A 14,552-nucleotide genomic window follows, 5' to 3' on the forward strand; every position below is an offset into this window, starting at 1 on the left:
CTCTGCCAATTAAAACAGCTTGGCTGTGGCATTGCTTTTTTGCAGGAAACCCATCTTTCAGATGCCGAGCATGATAAACTTGGTAGAACTTGGGCTGACAAAGTTTATTTCTCATCCCACACATCTGGGAAAAAAAGAGGTGTAGCAATATTAATACATAGGATTTTAAATTTTACACATATCTCCCACTATAAAGATTCAGAGGGAAGATATATATTGCTAAATGGTGTAATTGATGGTATTCATATTTCTCTGTGTAACATATATGCTCCCAATGATGATGACCCACTTTTTATCAGAAAAGTGTTTAGCTCTATCTTAGACAGATGTACTGGGGTTCTCATTGCGGGGGGTGACATGAACTGTGTAATGTCGCAGCTAAAAGATAAAGCCCCAACACCTAAATCTGCATCAGGTGTCAAAATGAGCAGAGCATTAAACCATAACTGTCAAGAAACGGGATTAGTTGATATTTGGCGATACAAATACCCAAACACACAGGATTATACATTTTACTCCAATAGGCACTCATCATATTCACGGATTGACCTCTTGTTTACACAGAGAGAAGAAACACACAGGATAATAGACTGTAAAATACTTCCAATCACCCTCTCAGACCACTCCCCGGTGTTGGTTGAATGGGATTTAGGCCAAAAAAAATCCTTTAAAAGCTGGAGACTGAATACTTCTCTCCTCAATGACCCCACTTTTGTTCAGTTTGTAAGAACGGAACTAAATTACTATCTGGAATTCAACACCAATCCAGAAACATCACCATTAATACTCTGGGACTGTGCTAAGGCTTACTTGAGGGGCCGCATTATAGCTTTCTCTAGTGCTAAAAGGAAGGAAAAAGAAGCTGAACGTAAAGAGCTAGAAATCAAAATAAAGGCTCTTGAACAACAACACAAAATTACACACTGTCAAGACACACTGAGTTCCCTGATAAAGAAGCGTAGGACACTAGACACCTTACTTTCAGAAAAAGCAGAGGGATGTTTGCGATATACCAGCCAAAGATATTATGAACACGGAGCGAGGGCGAGCCGGTTACTTGCATTTCAGCTAAGGAAACAGCAGTCCTCTCGAGTGGTCATGAAAGTTAAAACTGATGATCCAAGAAAATTTGTGACAGATCCAGAACAAATTTCAAAAGCCTTTGCAGATTTTTACAAGACGCTTTACACCAACGTGGGGGTGTCCACATGTGACGATGAGATAAAAAAATCTTTAGACCAAATCAATTTAAAACAACTATCTGATGATGCAAAAGGAAATTTGGATCTGCCTATAGCACCCACTGAACTTCAGGAAGTAATTTCAAACCTTAAAAATAATTCCAGCCCAGGACCAGATGGCTATATTAATGAGTTTTATAAAACATTTAGTGATGTATTATCCCCTCTACTATTACAAGCTTATAACTGTATGCTAGAAACAAGGAAGCTTGCCCCATCATGGAGAGACGCTACTATCGTTGTAATACCCAAAGAGGGCAGAGACCCCACTGATTGTGGTGGATATAGGCCCATCTCCCTCCTTAATGGGGATTTACGTATACTCACATCTATTCTCTCTCGCAGATTAAATAAATATCTCCCAGACATAATACATCCAGACCAAACAGGGTTCATCCCAGGCCGCTATTCAGGTAACAACATCCGCAGACTTCTGAATGTCATGAGCTATGCAGCCTCCCAGGGCTCAGAAGCTATGCTGCTGTCATTAGACGCTGAAAAAGCTTTTGACCGTGTGTCATGGAAATATTTATTCCAAGCCTTGGCACGATTTGGACTGGGTGATAATTTCATTTCATGGATCCGTATTCTATACTCAGAGCCCAGGGCTGCAATAAGAGTCAACGGTCACTTATCTGCACCTTTTAATCTTGAAAGGGGTACGCGCCAGGGCTGCCCCTTATCACCAGCGCTTTTTGCCATTTGCATTGAGCCACTCGCCCAAATGATCAGAGATAATTTGAACATAGCTGGAGTGACAATAGGAGAAAATGAACACAAAATTTCATTGTATGCAGATGATGTACTCTTGTACTTGTCAAATCCTTCAGGTTCCATACCAGCGTTAAAAACAAGCGTAAAACAATTTGGGTACTACTCAGGCTATAAAATAAATATTAATAAAACAGAGGCACTGGATATTAACAGTCTTATTTCAAAACAAATAAAAGATCACAGTGAATTTCGCTGGCCGTCGGAGGGCATTAAATACCTTGGTATTTTTATAACACCAGTGTTGGATAAATTGTTTAGTGCAAATTATGACAAATTAATTAATAAAATCACACAGGATCTGGCCCGTTGGTCCTCCCTTCCCTTGTCCCTGTTAGGTCGAATAGAATCTATCCGTATGAATGTTCTTCCTAGACTACTGTACCCATTTCAGATGCTCCCTATTCCCATACCAAAAGAAATATTTTGTATGCTGGATCGCTTGATATCCCGGTTTATTTGGCAAGGTAGGAGGCCCAGAATACGACTCAAAACTCTACAGCTCCCTAAATCTGATGGTGGGCTTGCTTTACCGAACCTCAAACTATACTTCTGGGCTTCACAACTTAAGCCTATGGTTGCCTGGATCACTAATGATACCTCAACTAGATGGTTAGATATAGAAAAAACACAATGTGAACATATTCTTGAACAGTTACCATTCTCAAACATATCTCTGAAATCATGTGAGGCAAGCATATGGACAAAAAGTACAGCTAATATTTGGAAAGAAATACAGAAAAGGCACAAACTACCTAACCCCTTATCAACCCTAACTACAATCAATTCCATTCCCAATTTTACACCGCTGCATCTAGATGCTGGCTTTAAAAACTGGGCTAGATATGGTCTTATTTATACTCACCAGCTAGTCCATTCAAATAACATTAAGTCATTCACCCAGATTAAAGAAGAATTTGGACTTCCAAATACTGATTTTTTCAGGTTTCTCCAAATTAGGCATTTCTTTGTTCAGCATGGGGAAATTAATAAAATTCGATCACCATCTCCAATAGAACAGTATTTTATTAGAGTACAACGCGGTATTTTGTGTGAAAAAACTATTTCTTGTCTTTACAATAATCTGATTACTATGGACGCACATAACACACTATATATCAAAACGAAATGGGAAAGTGAGCTTCAACAGGATATCCCACAAGAAACATGGGAGGAAATTTGTTCTGAGGCGCATAGGGTTTCTTCCTCCAACAGTTGGAGAGAATTTAAATGGAAAATGGTAGTTAGATTCTTTAGGACACCACACATAACAGGGAGAAGTGGAACATCAGCCACCAGTGGCTGTTGGAGGAATTGTGGGGAAACAGACTCAAATTTCATACACACCTTCTGGTCCTGTAAGAAACTGAAGAAATATTGGGATGATATCTACCTAGCTCTGTACGATATTTTTAAAGTACGTATACCACAGGATCCATTAACTGCTTTACTGGGTGTTATCCCTGAGGGTTTTGAACGCAGAGACATTATCTACCTTTTGCAAATCCTCCTGGCAGCAGCAACTAAAGAAATCACTGTCAATTGGCTGAAGCCTACCGTCCCAACATGTCAGTCTTGGATAAAGCGTGTATGGCAACTCTATAGAATGGAGGAAATAACATTTAACTTGAGGCTCCAGAGAGATACATTTTTGAAGAGATGGAGCCCTGCCATGTTCATAATGTTTTGAGAGAGAGCAAGTGTCCCCCCCCCCCCCCCCCCCCTCTTGTTTTCCCACTGAATTTGTATTTATTTTAAAGAAACAAATGTTTTGTCTTTCTTTTTCTTTTGTGTCATATGTGTTTTTCTTTTGTGTTATATGTTAGGATATATTTTCTGAGGAGTTTTCCATTTGCTGTGTATGAAATGGATGTTAATGTAACAGTAACTCTTCTCTTTTGATTGTCTTGTGATGACTGTCTTGGATCAATAAACAATAAGTTAAAAAAAAAAAAAAAAAAAGTATGTGTGTGTGTGTGTGTGTGTGCCTGTACATTTGTATGTGAAGACATTCAGATATTTGATATGTGCCTGCATGTGTGTTTGTGTGTGTGTGTGTGTGTGTGTGTGTGTGTGTGTGTGTGTGTGTGTGTGTGTGTGTGTGTGTGTGTGTGTGTGTGTGTGTGTGTGAGGCTTGCTCGCTGGCGTTTCTGATGTATAATGTTACTCAAAGCAAAGAAGGGGATAGCAGGAGAAGATTCCCTAGCGCTGTTCCTCAAAGAACTGGACAAGAGAACTCCCTCCCCATGCAACACAAGACCTACACTTGTACAGCAGGGAGTCTGTGTGTACCTGTGTGTGTGTGAATTTGAGTGTGTGTCTGTTTGAGTGTGTGTATTCCCATTTCTCTTCCTCTCTTTCAATTGTTCCTCTCAGCTCAGAGAAACACCCTTATCTAACTTCATCAAACATCCTGTATTTGCGGGACACACACAAACTCAGTATACACACACACACACACACACACACATTTCAATGTACCTACTCTCCAAACACACAAACACACACACACAAATACACACAGACACATACATACACACACACACACACACACACTCCAGCTGTGCAAAGAGATAGAAGCCTGGAGCATGACTCTGAGGGCGCTGCAGAAGCTTCAGGAAGTGACATCATCCATCTGACACTCGTGCCGGTTGCCTGGTGATTTCATCAGCAGCAGCAGCTACCATGAAGAGTCTTTTCCCCCTCATGCACTCCTAAATGTGTGTGTGTGTGTGTGTGTGTGTGTGTGTGTGTGTGTGTGTGTGTGTGAGTGTGTGAGTGTGTGTGTGACTCCTGACTCTGGCCACTCTGTTGGGACGTGGAAAGATCTGCACACAGGATTCCTAAAATAACTGCTTATTAACGAGCGTTTGGGCTAATTTTAGGGCTCTCGGCCTTCTTTTTTGGCCTTGCCTGGGTAGGAGGGCAGTGGCCACTACACACACCTCTGGAGACTCCAATGCTCAACTAGAACTTTCTCACTCTAACTGCATTTTATACTGTGAGTTTATCCATAGTACAAAGGGAACAGGGTATAAGTGGAAAATTAATAGAACAAGGACAATTTGGTTTTGTGTGTGTGTGTGTGTGTATTTGTGTGTGTGTGTGTGTGTGTGTGTATTTGTGTGTGTGTGTGTGTGTGTGTGTGTGTGTGTGTGTGCGTGTGTGAGTGTGTGTGTGTGTGTGTGTGCAGGGCTTGCCAGTGCGACTGATCTGGTCGCACATGCGACTGGAATTTTGGCCGTGCGACTTGATTTGAAATCACAGTCGCACGCGTGCGCCTATAGAAATAGGCAAAAATTGCGGGTTTCAGGGTGTTTTTTCCCCCTACTAATTTTCCAAGAAGAACTGATTTTTACTTGACAACAATATTAATTTGGACTATCAACGTTAATGCGTTAATCTATGATATTATTGTAGACGGGCTTAATGCAATAAAATATTTTAACGCAGGTAACGCAACTTTATTTACTTTCGGTTTGCGTTGACACGACACGAAACGTGCCTGCAGTCATTTAGACAGGAGATAACGAAGCGGTAGTGGAAGATGGGGAGAGCTCAGCGGAAAGTTTCTATTTAAGAGGCAAAATGACGGAACAATCGACCAAACTAAACTTGTATGGAGCATTTGAAAGCTAAATTTAGCTAGCACAGAAGCAGCTCGTCTTTAAAGCACCCGACAGAAAGCAGTCCCAGGTTAGATGGTCGCCAACCCACACTCCACGACTTCCTTAGGAAAATAACTAGACCAGTCTGTGGCGGTATTAGCGGAGAAATTGAGAAGTTTCTTAAGCTAAAGAACAACTACCAAAACAATTAATATTCAGCAGTTGATAATAGATTGCAGCCACAGATTTAAATATTTTTTTCCAATTATTTGAATCATTATATTGAACATTATTTGAACCTATTTGTTTGCATGTCTGAAGCATCACCTATTTTAATTAGGCCTAGCTGAGTGGTCTTGTTTGCATGTTTTATCACTTATATTCTGGTGTTTTTTTCTTGCTTGTTTGCTGTGCACAAATAGGCCTAGGCCTACTGCAACTAAGTTCTGTGTTTGATTTTATGTTGTTTTTTGGTGCACAATACAATTTTGATGCAATATCTAGAGTTAGATTTTCTTTTATTAATTTCTAGGCTTCCACCTGTAGCAGGTGCTGATGTTCGCTTATTAATTAGAATTAATGGATTATAGATTAAATTAGCCTAATGGAATATAGATAAACTAAAATAAGCGGAGTGTCTGTTGGGCCCTGACCTGTTACAAATACGAAAAGTCGAAAAGGTTGGGAATCTAAATCACCTAAAATACCATGCAATTCTTTTCCACCTATCAATGTAGGCCTTAGCAAGGTCATGCCTTTCCTTTTATAATCTGTTCAAACATGTTATTCCAGGTTGTTAACATTGATCAATAGTAGTATTACTTGGTTTGGCCAATTTTTTTTTATAGTGGTGCGCCTAGATATTTGCTGGTGCTCCCAATTTTTCTGGGTTAGGAGCACAGTGCTCCTGAGCCCAAAAGTTAGTGTCAAGCCCTGGTGTGTGTGTGTGTGTGTGTGTGTGAGAGAGAGAGAGAGAGAGAGTGTGTGAACTTAGCCCCAGCCGGAGCGACCACAGGGCTGACGTGGAGACATTACAGTATGACTGAGGCATTAAGTAAAGATATGATGCGAGGAGCTCCCACTCACTTGTGGGCAAGCCCTCATGCCTAGGATGGCTAGCACATCTCATCAAGGGAGTGTGTCATACAGTTAGAAAGGTTGGAGACAAAAGAGCGAATAAGAAAGAAAGAAAGAGAGTGAGGGAGAAAGAGAGAAAGAGAGAGAGAGAGAGAGAGAGAGAGAGAGAAAGGAGGGGAAACCTCCTGAGGCATTAAAATACCTCAGCAAACACCTACACGTGTGTGTGCCTGGCCACCATCACAAGAGTAAAGAGACACGACAACATGCACAGGGGAAGAGAGAAGAAAAAGAAACAGATTATGAGTTTCAAAGACGAAATGATAGCTGAGGAGGAATAGAAACAGATAAGTGAGAGTACCAACAAAAGAGGAGGAGAGAAGAGAGAGAGAGAGAGAGAGAGAGAGAGAGAGAGAGAGAGTTTTCCACACCTTTTCCTCCACCCCTTCCCTGCACACCTCTAGATCTGGGTCAGGCCAACAGATGGTGGGAATCCATAACATAGAACTTTAAACTCACACACACCAGCTTCCTGTTCATAGACAGCAGCACAGCACAGCGCAGCACAGCACAGCACAGCACAGCACAGCCAGAGCCAGAGTCAGAGTCAGAGTCAGAGTCAGAGTCAGAGTCAGAGTCAGAGTCAGAGCCAGAGCCAGAGCCAGAGTCAGTCAGCACAGTGTTCAACTCGCCATTCCACTGAGCAAAGTCACACTAATGTTGGTGCAGCATAAGGAGTACATATAGATAGGGGAAGCCTGTGTACTTCTATAGGGGCTTTGTGTCATTGTCTGCATTTCCCAGATGTTTTGTCCCTCCGTTCCCAATGCTCCTTAAAAGCATTTAGTGTCTGGGAGTAACTCAGGCTGCCACTGGAGTCATCCTCAGGACATCTGTGCTGCCAGAGACTGTTTTATCATTGCACTCTTTTTACCTATTAAAACGTTGGACTTAAAATGTCAAATGACAATGTTTCATCTGTTAGTCATTGCCTTTCTCTTGCCTACTAATCTGGGGACATCCACTGTCTCGACCCCCCCCCCACACACACGTCTCCAGCTGCATGCGGAGCTGCCCTCCACTCCTCCTCACCTGTGGCTGACCTGTGGAGTCCCCCGCGGAGCAAAGATGCCAACCTCCTTCCACTAATCCCTTTGAAGATTTGCAGATCTCTTCAGTTGGAATCTGAACACTCTTCCCCTAAAATTTAAATGTTCTTGCTGCCATTATGGTAACAGCAGAGCAGTGTTAAGGGAACTAATGCCGCACTTTGGACAACAGCACATCATTTGGCCTTTTCAACACATCTGTGCTGCCTCGCGATTTGAACGTAACGCAGCCTTAACAAATTGAGTGTTGTGAATAAATGGATAATAAAGTATTCGTTTGCAAGTGTAGAGCAAGTAAACACATGAATGTTGGAGAATGTTGTGCAACTACGACTTGACTTTGGCAGGAGAGATGTGATGAGTTGCAGCAGATTCATAGATGACTAACCAAGCCAATGCCTAGAAGCAGTCACACACACAAGCAAACACAGAGAAAGAGATAGACAGATAGAAAGATAGAAAGAAAGATACGATAAATAGATAAAGATAGAGAGATAAAGATAAAGAGCTTTTTTCAGCCATGTCCAATCTCTCCCTCATCTCTCCTCTCCTCACCTGACCCCCCCTGCGTCTGTTCCATTTCCTCTCTGTGAGTGGGATTAGGAGCAGACAGCAGCACAGAGAGAGAGGGGGGGTCTCTGGTCTCTGGTCTCTTTATTAAAGGCCCTGGGGATCGAGCAACCTCTGACGCAGAAGGGCACCTCCACCAAACCCCACTCAAACTCAAACAAGCACCTCAAGTAGCCCCAGGGGGGCGGAGAGAGAGAGAGGGTCAGACGTGAAATCACATACTTACTGGCCCAACAGAGGGTACACAAGCGGGTAGGAGTTCAGAGAGCCTGCCATTGGTCATTGAGACACTTGAGATGCATTTGAAGAGAATGTTAGACACACAGAGACAGAAGATAGAAGGCTGAGATAAGAAATGTGTTTCTGCTTGTTCATCTCCCCTGGGACTCATTTCTCAAAAACAACGCTCATTTCTCAAAAACAACGCTCATAGGTATTTGAGATGAATGTAACTGTAGCTCAACATACCCTAAGATTGTGGCCATATATCGCAATGGTAACAACAGCAACAGTTACATACCTCTGCAGCTTATTCAGATGGGTGGAATGTTATCACTCTCACATGCCTCAGTGGAGTGAATTGGTGTGTGTGTGTGTGTGTCTGTGTGTGCATGTAACAGTGTATGCGTAGGTGCGTGTGTGTGTGTGTGTGTGTGTGTGTGTGTGTGCTGAGAGGCAGGAGAGGCTGTATTCTTATATTGATGACTTGATGGAGTCTATCCAGGTCAGAGGTTTAGAGGAATGTGACGACTGCATTCCGGTGTTGATGGTTAAACACATCTCTCTGAGGCGGAATGTAGCCTCGGGCTGTGTGTGTGTGTGTGTGTGTGTGAGTGTGTGTGTGTGTGTGTGTGTGTGTGTGTGTGTGTATTAACACAAGTGGGGCTTACTATAAGTTTGGGTTCCTGCCTAACCAAGGGCACAGGATGAAAAGAAGTATGAGTGGACTGTGTGTGTGTGTGTGTGTGTGTGTGTGTGTGTGTGTGTGTGTGTGTGTGTGTGTGTGTGTGTGTGTGTGTGTGCGTGTGCGTGTGCGTGTGCGTGTGCGTGTGCGTGTGCGTGTGCGTGTGCGTGTGTGTGTCTGTGTGATAACATGCTGATGGACTTTTCCATCCCGTTAAACCATGGTGTTACAGGCCTGTACAATACAAAGCTGTTTAAAGACCTGTGAACACGTAATGTGTGTGTGTGTGTGTGTTTACATGTATATGTGTGTTTCTGTGTTGACTATATTTGTATGTTAAGTGTGTATGAGTGTGCACACACAACCAAACATGTTTGTGCTTTTTGTTGAACAACAAATTCACAGGATGAATGAGATTCTGTGAATTTTCCCAAGCAGCAACCGATGGCTATTTAACACAGTAGGCCTTTTTTTAAAGGCGCTCAATACACCCATTAAACTTGCACTGCCTACACAGGTCACACACACACACACTCACGCACACAAACACACACACACACCAGCAGAACCAGAAGCTCGAGGAAACCATCATCTCCACCCTTCAGGGACCTACAAACCGCATCTCATTACCCAGGAACCTCTTGGGCTAAGATGTGGTGACAGTGCTAACGGCAAGACTCACTTTCATCTTTTATCTCCCTCTTTTCCTCTCCTCTCCTCTGTTCCTCCCTTGTTCCTGATGGCTAGCATCTGGAAGAGCGTCTGTGGATGTGACTTGTGCTGGTACAGAGAGGGGACATTTAAGAGACTGACTTTACTGCTGTCTAGAGCAATTATGGATAACTACTGTTCCCACACCACTACCCTTACAAGGGACAGAGGGAGAGAGATAAATAGGGAGAGACAGTGTGTGTGTGTGTGTGTGTGTGTGTGTGTGTGTGTGTGTGTGTGTGTGTGTGTGTGTGTGTGTGTGTGTGTGTGTGTGTATAGGGATATGGAGAGAAAGAAACGGGGGAGGAAAGGAGAAAACGAGGAAAGCGGAGAGATGTAGAGAGAGAAATGGAGAGAGAGATGGAGGAGCTGGTAACATTACACACAAACAGCCATTAGAGAGGTGAGCAAAAGAGGCGAGAGAGAATGAGGAGGAGGGAAGATGTTTAGACACTGATTCGGGCGGCTAGGTCTTTCAGACTGTCAAATACCTGAGCTATCACACACACACACACACACACACACACACACACACACACACACACACACACACAGGAACCCGAGCTGAAACACAAACACAGAGTGCAGACTGATCCATCAGCAGTCACAGGCCTAATCCCTGTTTCCCTCTCAGCAGTAATGTTTTTTACCTGCCCTAGGGGTCCCTCAGAACACCACATTCTAATGAGACAACAGCTCAAAACAACCCCACTCACACACACACACACACACACACACACACAGTCACACACACACACACGCACTTACTCCCACACTCATACATAGGTAGACATACAGGCGTATAAGGAAAGACAAACCCATACCACATTTTCACATAGGTTATTACATAAGCATACAAATACACACACAGAGACACGAACAAGCTGACCTGTGGGCACACACACACTCAAGCATTCACACTCACACACATCACACACGCATACACACTGACATACCTCAAACCTCTCTTTGTTTAACAATAATAGGATTTACTCCCTAATCAGATATTCTCTCTCTCTCTCCCTCTCTCTCTCTCTCTGGGCGAAAGCAAGCAAGAACAACTTAAGAATGCGGAGGGATGAAAAACAGAACACAGTTGAGACACATGATCGAACTCCAAAGGCGTGCTTCATGCAGGCTGCACTCGTCCGTGGGTGTTTGTCTTTCATCCCTCCGTCCCACAGCTCAGCGCCCCTCCAGTCCCGTCATGTTCCTCCTGCACAACCCCCCCCCCCCCCACCCCCCCCCCCGCCTAGGTTGAGGTGACGGACGTCTCTCGTGATGAGACTTGCACTGACAAGAAGTCCAACAAACACACAGTCTCTCTGTTCTTCTCTCTCTCTCTCTCTCACTCTCTTCTTTTCTCTCTCTCTTTCATTCACTTACACATGCACACAAACATGCAACCACACACTCCCACCACAGACACTATGTTAAACACACACACAGAGAACACACACCCACAAACATAGGGACACATTCTGACAGACTCAGAAACTCAATCACACACACACACACACACACACACACACACACACATAAACACACAAACACACACACACACACACACACACACACACACACACACACACACACATACACACAAACACACACAAACACAGACACACACACACACACATTAAAAGTGAGTACACCAATATACACAACAGAAAGGAAAGGAAAACACACACACTCACACACACACACACACACACACACACATATATATATATATATTCATAATATTGTAAAAGTCTTAACTCTGGTGCCACACTGTTTGCCTTATCAAACCTCTGTCTGAGCCACGCCCTTAAGACTCTGACTTGAGCTGGCTTGATTCAGCACTCTCAGCATGTGCCAAACACACACACACACACACACACACACACACACCTACACACACATACACACACACTCTCTCTTCTCTTTCTCTTACTCTCTCTCTTTCTCTTACTCTTTCTCTCTCTTTCTCTCTCTCTCTCTCTCTCTTTCTCTTACTCTTTCTCTCTCTTTCTCTCTCTCTCTTTCTCTTACTCTTTCTCTCTCTCTCTCTCTCTCTCTCTCTCTCTCTCTCTCTCTCTCTCTCTCTCTCTCTTTCTTCTCCACCACATGCCCAGACAGGAGACAGAGGAGGTCGCCCAGGGCCCGAGTGAGAAATGGAGACAGCAGACGAGGCATGTAATAATATCCATCAATTAGGCCCAGATCAGTCAGCCAAATGACTCCAGGAGCCAGCGCATGTTCATGTCAGTGAGGAGGAGACAGGGGACAGTCTCAGTGCCGTCTGGGAGGAGAGAGGAGTAAGGAGAGAGGAGGACACAGACAGAGATGGAGAGGGGGGGGGGGGGGGGGGGGGGGGGGGGGGGGCGGCAGCTGTTCAGAGTTGTATCCCACACACAGATTCATACATACTTACATACACACACACACACACACATACATATACATATACACCACACACCCACATACATACATACATACACACATATATACATACCGGTATAAACGTACATACACACATACACACACACACACACACACACACACACACACACACACACATTATAATGGCCACTAGGTCATTAAAAGCAGTCTTCAAGGCTCAGCTTAAACCACCCCAAGCAGTTTCATTGCAAACACACACTCACCAAGCCACTGGAGACTGTGGATGTCTGTGAATTCTGTCCTAAGGCAGAGAATGCTGCACTCATAACCACAGGAGAGAGAGACACACCGAAGAGGCTGAAGCAATATAACACAGTCCTTACACACACACACACACACACACACACACACACACACACACACACACAGAGGGAGAGGGGTGATGGTGTGGGGGGGGTGTAAGAGAGCTGTTTAAGTATAACAAGCAGCATGAATGTGAAAAACACACAAAGCTGATCTAGGCACAGCCCCTGTGGCCCGAGATGGAGCCTCACCTTGGCTGCTGTTTACCCTTGGATTACTGGGCAAGCTAGGCCTCTGGAGGAGGGTCCTGACACCTCGGGGTTGTGTTGCTAACACCACATACACACCACACACACACTTGGGTTGGGTTGCACAATGCTGTAAGCTGCAAAGCTTTCGTGTTATTGTGGTAAACTATGAAAGCCTCCAGAGAACACACACACACAGGCACACATACATTCACGTGTACACACACTTACAGTACACATAAACACACACATACCTTACCCACCTCATTCCTAATCATGCTTGAGGCTGAGCACACACACACACACACACACCTAAACACACATACACACATACACACACACACACACAAAATCATTGCTCACTGGAAGACAAGAGACAGAGTGTCTGTAAAGTCTATCCTGGGGGTAAGACACCACAGCATAGACAAAAGCGCAGCATCTTTTTAACCAGTACACTTAGACATGCTACGGTGATCGCTAATGACATTGTATTGCTGGACCTGGACCATAAGACAGCTGCGTGGCTGCATGGCTGTGGTCAACTCTGGCTGTCTGGTGTAGATCTGGTTTGGGTTGCGTCATGTCATTTCATGAGTTTTAGGTTGCAGAGCTATGCATCACCTTTATTAAGTTACTCATGCCCCAGTACTTGTCCTCTCCGTCCTACACACACACACACACACACACACACACACACACACACACACACACACACACACACACACACACACACACACACACACACACACACACACACACACACACACACACACACACACACACACACACACACACACACACACACACACACACACACACACACACACACACACACACCAAAGACCCACAGATGTCCAACAGTGTTGACGTCATGGTTGCCCACATCATTGATATGCTTGGAATACTGGCACCAGCTGCCAGAAGGAAGGTTGGGGCCATTAGGATAGAATATCGCACAGCAGTCCACCTACACACATACATGTACACACACGCACTCGCACACACACATACACAGACATACACGCACAAACACACACACACACACACACATAAACATCCATACACACACATACCATCTGAACTAATTGCAAAAACAATCCAAACTCCCTTAAAATACACCTCCAGCTTTAATTTCCTTGCCCAGACACACACACACACACACACACACACACACACACACACACACACACACACACACACACACACACACACACACACACACTCACACTCTAGCTGCTGTCATGGCTCAACCCACACTCTTCGCCGGAGTAACAGAGTGAATGTGTGGGCGGACCAGTTATCTGCACTGAGCCAGAAACAAACACACCACACACACACACACACACCACACACAGCACACACACCAGCACCAAACACAGGATTCAGCAAGTCCTTCCTGTTCCTTCCTTCTCTCCCTCTCCACCCTGGCTGAACCCTACAGAGTCTCTCAGTCACCCACTCACAACAGTGGCTTTACCCCCCCCGTAAGAGCTGATTGCAAAAACAAAATGCTTTCTGGGACATTCCACTACTAGACTTTGAAGAATATTCCATTTGTAGCTTAACTTCCCCTTTTGGATGGGGTTTTGAGGGAGGCAAATCAACAGAAAGAATCAAAGCCTTTG

The sequence above is a fragment of the Sprattus sprattus genome, assembly GCF_963457725.1.
Source record: "Sprattus sprattus genome assembly, chromosome: 5".
In the NCBI taxonomy this organism is placed as follows: Eukaryota; Metazoa; Chordata; class Actinopteri; order Clupeiformes; family Clupeidae; genus Sprattus; species Sprattus sprattus.